The sequence below is a fragment of the Mastomys coucha genome, chromosome X, assembly GCF_008632895.1.
Source record: "Mastomys coucha isolate ucsf_1 chromosome X, UCSF_Mcou_1, whole genome shotgun sequence".
Lineage (NCBI taxonomy): Eukaryota > Metazoa > Chordata > Mammalia > Rodentia > Muridae > Mastomys > Mastomys coucha.
The window spans coordinates 50837762-50850522 of record NC_045030.1 but is presented as its reverse complement, the minus strand read 5'-3'; positions in this window follow the sequence as shown (position 1 = coordinate 50850522).

The following is a 12761-nucleotide window of genomic DNA, read 5'->3' as shown; positions in this document are numbered from 1 at the left end:
TTAGATTTTTTTTTGATAATCTATAGTTCTTGTGGGAAGCATTGTCAGCCCAGATGGAAATTTTCATCAAAACTATATATGTATATGTACACATGGACTTAACATGTTATATATAATTTTAGGTAAATGGATAATAATGTTTCTTATGACTTTATTCAGATATCCTTAACTGTTATTTGAATCAAGTCCTGATAATCAGTGTTTTCAGGTTTCACATTTAGGACTTTGGTCCATTTTTGGTTAATTTTGTACAAGGTAATAGATATAGGTGCAATTTCCATCTTCTACATATGGATATCTGGTTTTACTAGCACTATTTCTTGAAGATATTCTCTTTTGTTTCATGTATGTTATTGGAAGCTTTGCTGAATGATGGATGGCTATAATCACATGTACTAATGTTGGGATTTTTGTTTACATTGGTCTACATGTTTGTTTTTTCCACTGCACCATGTAGCTTTTATGAGTAGGATACCATAATATAACTTAACATTGGAAATAATACCCTGGAGCATTTTAAAATTTTATTCATAGTTCTTTTATCTATTTATGGTCTTTTGTGGTTCCATATAGACCTTAGAATTTTAATTTTATCTATTCCCATGAAGAGTGAGATGAGAATTTTGATTGTGATTTCATTAATTCTGTTAATAGGTTTTGGTATAATGATAATTTGTACAATATTAATTCTAACAACCAGTTAACATGGGATGTCCTTTGATTTTATTCTGAGTGTAACATGAATTCAAAAGAGGGTTTTAAGCATATAAATGATATAATGTGATACTTGTTTTACAAGATGGCAATGATGAACAGTTTTTCAGTTCTATAACCTATAGTTTGACATTTTTTTTATTAGTTCTTTGATATTTTATATAATACATTTTGATCATATTCATTTTATTTCCCAAATTTTTCCAGATACAGTCTCAGCTTCCCTACCCACCCAGATTTTGTATAGTTTATTTGACAACTACCCCATATAGTTTTAATTGACTATGTATTCTTTAATGTATAACATTCTTCTGGAACATGGTATCCTAGCATTGATATAACTTTAAGAAGCCTGAGTGTTCCTCTCTAATCAGCTTCCCATTACCAAACCTTCAGAGTTAGATAAGGGATTTCTTACCTACATCCTCTCTCTACACATTATGTATGTCTTGAGCTTGTACAGATCTTAAGCATGAACTCACAATTTTTGTGAGTGCATATGTGCAACTTTCCTGTTGTCAAAATATTGCTCCCTTTTAATCACCTACAACCTTTGCCTCTTGTACTCTTTCTGTTAGTCATTTTTTATCCTTGTGAGGTTCGTATATATTGTACCTTTCCCATTTAGAGATGAGTATTCTATAGTTTCTCATTCTCTGTGCCTTGTCCAGTTGTGGCTTTCTGTGTTAGACTCTACTCCTTCTTTGAGAGGGGTTAAGAAATGGAATAAGCTATGAGTATATCAATAAGTCATCAGGAATTGGTTTAATCTTATGTCCATTTGATATACATTTTATGGATCAAATACATTTTAAGGAATTATCACACAGACGGTAGGGAGTAGACACATGAGAGTCAAGAAAGATAGGAGGCATGAGATGACGGGCTAAATTTATTCCAAATAGTACTTATAATAAATGTGTGTGGTATATGTGATCTATATAAGTATGTATGCTCATGTGAACTTCATATTTGGTTAGGTTCTCTGTTTATACCTGATAAGCCCTGAAAGAAAGTCATTAGTATACAATATTTCATGGGTATTTTTTCTTCTCCATTTAAACACAGTTCCCTTTACTTATTTCTCTTCTGAATTTTTCTATTTTTTTGTATGTGCCTTATTAAATACCCTGGGGGCAGAGTTCATGTCTTATTTATTGCCTGATGAACTCTCACTGTCTCTGCATATATAACAGTTACTCTGTTGATTGAAAAACAAAATCTATGTAAATGAGAGACAATGATGATTTGAACAGTTAGTGTTCTACTATTTTCTGATTCTTACCTTTATTTTGGACTCAGAGTAATGTACAAATCTAGTGAGGGTTGATTCTAATTAGGGCATTTGGCAATTTATGTAACAGGGCTACTTGAAGGAACTGATCCTCATTGATTAAACATCTAGCAGAAGGATGACACATACTAGCTTAAGAGCTCTATTAGTGAAACTCACAGGCTTATAGACTATTCTGTTTCTACTGTCACACCATTTATTCCCTCAGTGCTTCATTCTATGCTTTTTTGCCTCACCCCAAAGGGAAAGGAAAGCATATCAAGTCTTTTGAGTATTGAACAATCTAGCCTCTAGCTTCTTCATGTTTATTTGTCAAAGCTTTATTTTTTTTCTCTTATGGAAAGGTAAAGGGACACTTTCTGACATACTCTGTGGGGTTTTGAGGTGATAAATGGCCTATAAGTACATTCCTCTTATTATTTCTGAAAGCACTGACTGAACTATTTTGATGGGGGGTACGCTGAAGGAAAGTGATTTTCCTCCAAGAAAAATAGTTAATGTTAACCATCTTTACTTTAGAACTAGTCATGGAAGATGAGAGGTAAAATATGGTTTTCTTTGACACACCCTGAAAACACAATATAATGCCTCATTATCATTTTAATGAAGACACATTAAGCCTATGAGATAGATATAGGTAAAGAAAGAAAGTCAGACCAAGGTGCATAAAAGAAGGGTAAAATAAATTGTATATGCTCATTTACATGCACATACATACACACACATGCATGGCAGCACCAACATAAAGATCTAATTCTATCTTCTAAAGTTCTCTATGAATTTTTGAATTTGTCTTTTAAAATTGAAAGACTTACTTTGAGATGAGCAGCTTGTAATTAACTTGAGACTGCCAGTAGCTAAATGTATCATCAGAACTTGGGTGCCTGATGTTTGAGCTGATGTGTTGACACACACGTGCAGAAAGATTTCTATCTTTGCTTTATGGAAATCACCAGTCACCCTGGCTATTTTGGTCTTGATATATTTTTAGGTTTCTACATTGGTGTCACCTTGTTTTTTCTGGTTTCACCTTGCTCTTTCATTTTACATTTCTTTTGTTGTTTATATAATCTGAAAGAGGATATTCCTTATTTTTCTTATATGAAATAGTCTTACTATGGGATGTAATTTGGACCTAGATCATGGATTTTCATATCTAAAGATAAACATGTCTACTACTTCCTTCTATAGCTTGTGTGAATTTGCTACAATATCCTGATTACCCACTTTAAATATTCTACACTCAATGTAGGCTTTCATACTTTATTGGTATACATAAACTTAAAATACATTATTACTATATCCTATGTTTTAGAGTTTCCAATCAAAACTTAGAACACAGAAAAGAAGAGATTGTGAAAAGGGCATTCTTACAGAAATATCAAGATAAATTTTCCCATACAGCATCATAGTAGTAGAATTTTATACATTTCTCCAAGTAGTTGGTATATAAATCATGTGGTAAACAGAAGTTATATTTTAATATTGGGGCATATGCAATTAGAAAATGTCCTTCCAAGTGTTAGAGAATATTCTTTTAAATTATATAACCAATGGGACATACCTTATACCATAAAACTGACTGTACTGAATATCTAAGAATTTGTATCATATATGTCGTTTTCTATTCAAAATAATTTAAGTAATAAGTGACACTGATATGAACAGATGTCATATATTTTGAAATTTAAAAAATATTACTGTATAAGTTCTAGATAACAGAAATAATCATATAAATTAGAATATATCTAGAACTTAATAATGAAAATATTGACCTGGATTTCAATTTCAGCACTCAGGAGGCAGAGTACCAAGGCAGCATGGTTGAAAAAAACGCCATGCCAGCTAGAGCTACATGATGAGAACCCATCTTAAAAATAGAAAAAAAAGAAATGAAAGAAAGAAAGAAAGAAAGGAAGGAAGGAAGGAAGAAAACACCTTATATTAATGCATTGTGTGAGACTATGGATTAAAGAATTAGGTAAAATAAATTATATAGATGCAAAACTTCCTAGAAACCATGAAAAAGTCTAAAAAGTAGTAAGTTATTATTAATTAAAATCAATAATATGTAACATAATAATTGGTATATGTTGAGTACTAACATTTGCAAGCCAAATATTGTGATTATTAGGTGCTGTGTCATCCTATAGTTCTCACTACGTATTGAATTTTCATGGTATTTTTAGGAGTTTCAAAACTACTAATCCCAGGCCACTTAGGTTACAAATTATTAGTATATCCTTAAGCATCACTTTTTCTAAATCTTCCTGGATGAATTCAGGACATAGGGAAAAAGGACTACTAAATAATAACACAAGCTAAATGGATTATTTTAGATTTATTAATTTTTATATGTATACAATTTTGCATTCATGTATGGACTGCATGCATGTCTGGTGCCAATGGAGATCAGAAGATGGTCTTAGATCCCTGGAACTGGATTGTAAGCAATTGTGTGTGTTGTGGGAACCATTCCTTGGTCCTCTGTAAGAGTTGTTAATCATTGAGCTATCTTTCCAGTAATAAAGGGGTATTTTGTAAATGTATTATTTACTTTACATCCCAAATGAAATTTCTTTCCCTCTTCTCTTCCTAGTTCTTCGTGTTCACCTCCTACATTTACTCCTTCTCCCTTTCTCTTCAGGAAAGGGGAGGGCTCCCATATAATATCAATTGGCCTTGGCATACCAATTTGCAGTAAGACTAGGTGAGTCTTCTCCTATTGAGGCTCGATAAGAAAGCCCAGTAGGAGGAAAGGGTCCCAAAAGCAGGCAGCAGAATTAGAGACAGACCCAGCCTCCACTGTTTAGAAGTCCCACAAGAAGACCCAACTGCACAACTGGGACATATGTGCATATGAGCCTAGGTCAGTCCCATGCATGCTCTCTGGTTGACAGTTCAGTCTCTTTGAGCCCCTATGGGACCAGGTTAGTTAATTTTATCGATTTTCTTGAGGCATTCTTGGAGCCTGAGCCTTTGGTGTTCTGGTCAGGAAATTGTCTCCTATACCATCGAGTACAAGGCTATTCCCCATTTCCCTTTCTATTGGCTGAGTGTACTTGGTTTTATGTTGAGGACTTTGATCCATATGGGCTTGAGTTTCATGCAAGGTGATAAATATACATCTATTTTCATTTTCTACATGCAGACAACCAGTTAGATCTACACCATTTTTGAAGATGTTTTGTTTTTTCCACTAAAATGGTATTTTTAAGAGACTAAATACATTACTTAAATGTTTAAAGTACTTATTAAGAACAAAATTATTTGGCACATAATATTTTTGGACCATAGCACAAATTTGGCAGAACTAGTATGAAATTAAATAACATTATAAATTGCCTTATAGAAATGAATTTGGAAATGCAGATTAAACCAGAATTTTCTGTGAGGAAAAAACTTATCAAAACATGCTTAGGAAAAATGGAAATCATATATTACTATTTTAACATCTTTCTCCAAAGAAAACACCTATTTTATATGATTTAAGATTGTAACTATAATATATCTGCATATTATTAATTTTAATCTTACAAAGCAGAAAAGTAGGGAATAGGTAATACTCATTTTATAGCACTAATTATTAATAACTGTGTCAAAAAGCAGTAAGGATAGTATTCACAGATTGTCTTCATCATTAACATAAATAAAAACACTGAAAACAAAGTATCAGTAAGCTTAATCAAGCACTGGATAATATGTTAATCTTCCTAGGAATTAAGTCTTTGTTCTTTTAATGCACTTTACCAGTATCAGTTGATGGAATGAAACTGCATGCTTGGGATGCTTAGAGAGATGGCTCAGCAATTCAGATAACTGACTGTTCTCTGAAAGACCCAGATTCCGTTGCTAGCAACTTCAGGACTCTTGCTTCATGCATGCCAGCACACATGTAGGCAAGACACCCATAAGTAGAAAATTCATTCATTAATTAAAAATGCCACATGGTTTTTATTTAAATATATTCCAAAATAAACTTAAAATCTTTTTATAATAAAAATTCTTAATATAAGAAGAGAAGAAACATGAAACACAAGAATATGTCTTTTATCAGCAATGAAGATATTAAAGACATTTTAACAAAGGTTATAATTAATCACAAATCATTAGAAACTTTTTATTACCACTAAAATAATGATTGATGTTTGGAATGACCATTTATAGTGAAATTTGCCTTTGATTTCATGCAATAAAATTACACAAAATTGAAATTAAATTAAATGGAATAATACAATATAAAATTTCTTGGGAAGGAAAGATACTTCAGGTACCGATGAGGGTGGTTTATAAGCAAGAGAATGTAAGTTTGATTTCTTAAACCCTTGAAAAAATAGGCATGCTTATAATAGCAAGCCTGGAGAGATGGAGCAAAGAAAATCACCTAGGCTTAAAAATGCTAACCAGCCTAGCCTACTTACTGAGTTCCAGGCAAGTGAGATAAATTGTCTCAAATAATAGAGTGGATAAAGCCTTAGAAACAAGATCTCAGGCTGTCTTGTGACCTCCTCATAGATGCATACACATGTACATCCCAATATCCAAGAGAGGTGTACACATATACATTAAACAAATAAATATATTATTGTTTACAGGTAAATTGATATCTAATCATTTAAAAATGAATTCATTTAAAAATGAATTATTATTATTAGAGTTATATGAGGTTAAACATTATGAAATCTAGACACTTGGATTTGTAGACATGCAGCAATTAAAATATCAATTAATATATTCTACATTTTGAAATGTTAGATTGAATGAAATTAAAATGTATATTTATGGATATAATTTTTAACTTGAATAATCTATTATGTTGACAAATTTAACTTGTTTAGAGACAAGAACACCTAGCTCTATTGATTGCTATTTTTGTGCTATATTAAGCAATCATAATAAAAATCCACAAAAGAATTTCATAGAACCTAAAACACTAAATGTAAATTTCTATACATTGATATGTAGGAGAAGTGATGTGTAACCATGTTGGGAATATTTAATATGGCCTTGAAGAAGGACCATAACTTGATAATAAGCTATGCAATAGCTGAAGACATGTTATAAAATTCTTATTAATTAGATCCTTATATGTACTGGTATAAATTCATATAAACCAAGAAAAAGCAAATACAAACAGACTCACATGATCTCTATGGGAAAATCTGTGTAATAAAGGGATATAAGAAAAGGAAGTGGTACTCACTGAATTATGCTAGAATGTTTGAATATGTATATGGAAAATAATTGAGAGTTCTTGTATCATTTAGGAAAAGGGGTACATACAGATATAAATTTTAAAAGAATAAGAAAAAATAAACCTTCAGAAGAATATAGAATATTTTATTAGTTTAGTATAGGAAAAGCTTTTTTTTTTTTTTTAATGAAAAATGAGTGTGGAAACCAATATTTTAAGGTAAAATTATAATCAAATCTTATGATCTCTGGAGCCAGGAAGATAATGAGTTTCTAACACTCACCCTTTCACAACATAAATTTGTTCAACTATCAGTGGAAGAAAATAGCACCATGAGCACCGAGGAATCCATGCAAGCAACAAGAACACAACCCCTTGGTAGTGGACAAAGATGTACATCGTTGGTACTGTTGTTCTTACATAAGTCAGGGTCAGGGCAAATGGCAGTCTTTTATTCATCTTAGCTTCCTGTTTGGCTTGGTGAGCCAAGCTGTGTTATGCTTAGGACACATAAAAATCAAACCAAATCAATTCAAATCCAAGTAGCACAGCTTGAGAGGGAGAAGACAAACAGTCTTGCATTTTACCTTGTCATGCACTCACAGACTTACTACTGTCTGCCCCATGACATGGGCAGGCCAAAGACACACAGAGTCTCACCTACTATCACATAGCACACCACAGGAGGAGGAAGCAGACAGAGATCTACAGACAGATATGCCTCCCACAGACCTGCCCTCTGCTGCAGGGCACAAGCAGGCCAGAAACCTGATTGCTATGGAGTGTGGGTGTATGGAGGATGCCATCCAGAAGCCTGCCAGCTTTGTGGAATAGCCTACAGCAGGAGCCACCACAGTGTGCGTGTATGTAGTGAACAAATGGGGAAAAAAAGAAAAGTGCAGGAGATTGCACATTACGAAGAAAGATCAAACTAGAGACTCAAGGGTGGACAAGAGTGTCTTTGTGAGTGACCAGCATCACCACCAGGGAGCCATGATGACGTCCAAGCATAAGTGGCCACTAAGGGCTATGTTTGGGTCTGTGGCAATTCAGTGGCAGGGACAGTGACTTTGAACTTAGCTCATATTACTACTAGAGAACATGGGGACATCACTTGTTGAGGCAGTCTTACCCAAGCAGCACAGTGGAGCTGGCCTTGGTAGTAGGAGTAGGGGTGAGGTGGCCTGAGGGTTAGTATGGGAGAGCTGACCATTAATCTGACATGGGGTGGCACTGACACCCCAGCCCTTACAACTTCCAGCAGTCAGGAATGCTTCCCACACACTCATGAGCACGGGAGAGCTATCCCTGACACTCATCAGCTGTAGCACTCTGGAAAGCAGGCCCTGCACCTTGCCTGGACAGCACAGCAGAGATGACTCTCATAGTGGGGCACAGGTGAGCTGGCCCAAGAGTAAGAGTGTGGGAGAGCGGGTATCACCACTTGTCTGCTGTGAGGTGGCATAGGTGCAGGGGTGTTTCCCTCCCCACTACCTTACCCCTTACCACCTGTGGTAGTCAAGAGGTCAGACCCTGTCTGTACCTTGCCTGGGCAGTATAGAAGAGCTGGTTCAGGAGCATAGCTGAAGCCATGAGCAAGGGCAAGCTAGCCCTGCTACTACTTTGCCATGAGGTAGTCTGTGCAGGGGTAGACGCCCTCTGCTCCCTTACCAACCTCATTCCTTGCCACTTCAGGGGTTATGATTGCAGGTGAACTGGTCCTGTCCCTCACTGGCTTGGAAAGGCTAGTCATGCACCTTGCTTAGACAACACAGTGGAGCTGGCTCTGGAGGAGTGAGCTAGCCTGAGGGCATGAGAGTAGGAGAGCTGACCCAGCCTTCTGCTGATAGAGCCATGGTGTGACTTATGGTGGTATAGATAAGTGAGAGGTGGCTCAGCTGCCAAGCAAACTCAGATCTAGGGCTATGAATTGCCCCACCCCAAAATCTATATCATCTGCAAATGGTTGGGCAATGGGACATGGCAAAAGGCCAGTCCCGCTGATCCAAAAATACAGGATTTTCACAACAAAAAGCATCAAAAGATAACCGGGAGAAGGACCAATGAAGATCCAATATTGTTGGTGTCACAGAAGCCAGAGATGTCAAACCAGACCAAAGACTCATTGAAGGGACTATTTACAAGTTAAGATGTGTGGACAAAGGGATCTACTGTGGGGCACACTGTGATGTACTACAGCTTCCACAATAATATGTTTTCCATGCTTTGTTTTCTTGTTTGTTTCTGCACATTTATTTGGTGGGGGAAGTTGCAAGATTGGAGGATGGATATGAGGGGGCAGGGAGATAAGTAAGACTATGGTACATGATGCTTTTTTATAAATTAAATAAATAAATGGAAACATTAAAAAAGAAACAAGAACATAGGTAGGATCAGAGATAAGGAGAAAATACACTGAAAAGTATAGGTAGGGTAGTTCATATTATGCACATCAGCACACACCATAAGCTCAGCCATATGAACGAGGAAATTTTCTTATAGTCAAAGAAACTTGCAGTGTGCATCAAAATTTCTCAAATACTCTAGTACTAAGCCAATGACAATGATCCTTGATAACCAAGCTCACTTCTTCAGACATAGGTTTCAGAGCCACCTTGCCACTAGGTTGATCGTCATTGATCCAAGGGAAAAAGGGAAAAAGAGAATAATAAAACAAACCAGAATAAATAAAAACACAGTAAGTATGCTTAGTGATAGATAGTATGAGTGGATCAAAATTTATCAAAAAAATACCACTGTTGAGTACACTGGATAAATAATATGTCTCTTTATGTTGCCTAAAAATAAACTCACCTTAGCTATAAAACTGCTGCCTTGGCAACATAAAGAGACATATTAGTTTTCCAGATAAAGAGGTGAAAAGATCTTTCATGGTAACCAAAAACAAACAAGCTTGGCTATTTGTGCGTTACATAAATTAGATTTTAAGAAATGATGCCTGACATCATTGGAAGGGGAGGTGCCTGGTCCTGTGCTGGCTTGTTGATACAGCAAAGGGGGATGCTAGAGGGATGAGGCAGGAGTAGGTGGGTTGATAAGGGAGCACCCTCTTAGAGGCAAAGGAGAAATGGGGGTTTGGCAGAGGGGAGACTGGGATGGGAGACAACATTTGAAATGCAAATAAATATAATAATCAATTAAAAAAGAATTGATACTTGGAAGTAGAAAGTAATTTCACAATGAAAAGAATCAAGCTCATAAAATAATGAATTGTAAATATATATTCACTTAGACTAAACATATAACTTAGTGAAAAGGAAGACTCTAGAGAACCAATAACCCTATTAAAAATGGGGTACAAAGCTAAACAAAGAATTCTGAACTGAGGAATACCGAATGGCTGAGAGGCACCTAAAGAAATGTTCAACATTACCTGTGAGGTAACCCAATCACAAAAGAACACACATGGTATGCATTCACTTATAAGTGGATATTACCCCAGAAGCTGGGAATACCCAAGATAAAATCCACAAACCACAAGAAACACAAGAAGAAGGATACTTTGACTCTTCTTAGAAGGGGTAACAAAATATCGATGGAAGGAGTTGAAGAGAAAAACTATGGAGCAGAGACTGAAGGAAGGACAATCCAGAGACTGCCCCACCTGGGAATCCTTCCCATATTTAATCACCAAACCCAGACAATATTGCGGATGCCAGCAAGTGCTGGCTGACAGGAGCCTGATATAGCTGTCTCCTGAGAGGCCCTGACAGTGCCTAACTAATACAGAAGTAGAGGCTCACAACCATCCATTGGATTGAGTCCAGGGTCCCTAATGAAAGAGCTAGAGAAAGGACCCAAGGAACTGAAGGGTTTGCAGCCCCTTAGGACAAACAACAATATGAACTAACTAGTACCCTCAGAGCTCCCAGGGACTAAAACTCCAACCAAAGAGTACACATGGGGGGGGGGGACTTATGGCTCCAGCAGCATATGTAGCAGAAGATAGCCTAGTTAGTCATCAATGGGAGGAGAGGCCCTTGGCCCTGTGAAAGTTCTATGCCCCAGTGCAGGGGAATGCCAGGGCCAGGAAGCAGGAGTAGGTAGGTTGGTGAGAGGGATGGGGATGGGTATAGGGGGGTTTTGGAAGGGAAACCAGGAAAGGGTATAACATTTGAAATGTAAATAAATAAAATATGTAATAAATATAAATTTAAAAATATGTTTTTAAATGTTAACAAAAACAGATAAATTGAAATGATGTTATCTTTTCACATCATAATGCAATAAAACTTAAATCAATAAAAAAAGAGAGATAACCCATGTAATGACAGAAAAATGTTTGTAAGGTAGGGATTTGATAATACATAGAAATTTTGTGTAAGATAGGGCATTGGAAACTGTGTGTACAACTATGTTTGTCTGGGAAGGAGCTTCAACTGAGAAAATGTCTCCATCAGATTCCTTTTAGGCAAGTCAGTCGGGGCATTTTCTTTACTAATCATTGATATAAAATGGATCGGTCCACTGTGGGTGGTGCTACTCCTGTATGTGTGGTTTTGGACTGTGTAAGAAAGGAGGCTGAGCAAGAAAGTAAGTCCTGTTCTTCCATGTCTCTGCTTCAGTTCCTGCCTCCAGATTACTGCTTGAGTTCTACACTAAATTCCCTCATAGGTGGGCTGTCACCTGAGAATTGTAAGATGAAATAAGCCCTTCCCTCTCCAAGTTGCTTTTGGCCATGTTTATCATCGCAATAGAAAAACAACCTAAGCCACTGTGTATTGTCGAATGGATGGATACCATTAAAGGAAAGCAAAAGACTCGCATTGCTTTATCATTGTGCCCGAACCCTTTTACCAATAATTGGATTTTCAGGCCATCATCCTCTATAGGAAGCAGTGAACACCCACAAATAAACCCATGAAACTACTACTACTGTTGTTTCAGACACCCTGTGGAGCTACCTGTAAGAGTAAGATCACCATTGAGTTTCTCCTATGTCACTGTCCTTATTTCTGGACCTTTGTTGTGACCTCAGGTGCTTCAGCTACCCTACTGACCAGTATTAACTGTGTCAGAGGGTGAACTGCAAATAATAGTGGCACAAGAATTTCAGAGAGGAAAAAACATTGCTGATGTAAAACAAATATATAGAACAAACAGAAGCAAGGCTACTATCAGGTGTCAGAAAATGAGTCCATTGCATATGACCGGGGAAGCTGAACATAGACACAGTCAAAGAAAAGGACTCCAACACTCATCTACTGCCCCAGGGTGAAGCATGCAGGATCATTAGAAGGGCTCTGTAAAACCCAGTGTCTTGCCAATGCAGATATAGTCAGGTTTGAAGCTTTCCATAGCCCCCTAAGTATCAATTACAGAAAGCTCTACCTGTGAAAAGTTTGGTTCCCTGGTTCACTGTGCTAAGTTTGGAATTTTATTACCTGATTTACAAGATGGAGAGAGTGAGAGATAGAGAGGGAAGAAGGGAGGGAGGGAGAGAGAGAGAGGCAAACAATTTTAATAGGTCTGAACTACTGAGGCTGGCAGTCCCTCATCCACATGTGTAGACTGATAGCAATATAAACCTGACGAGGT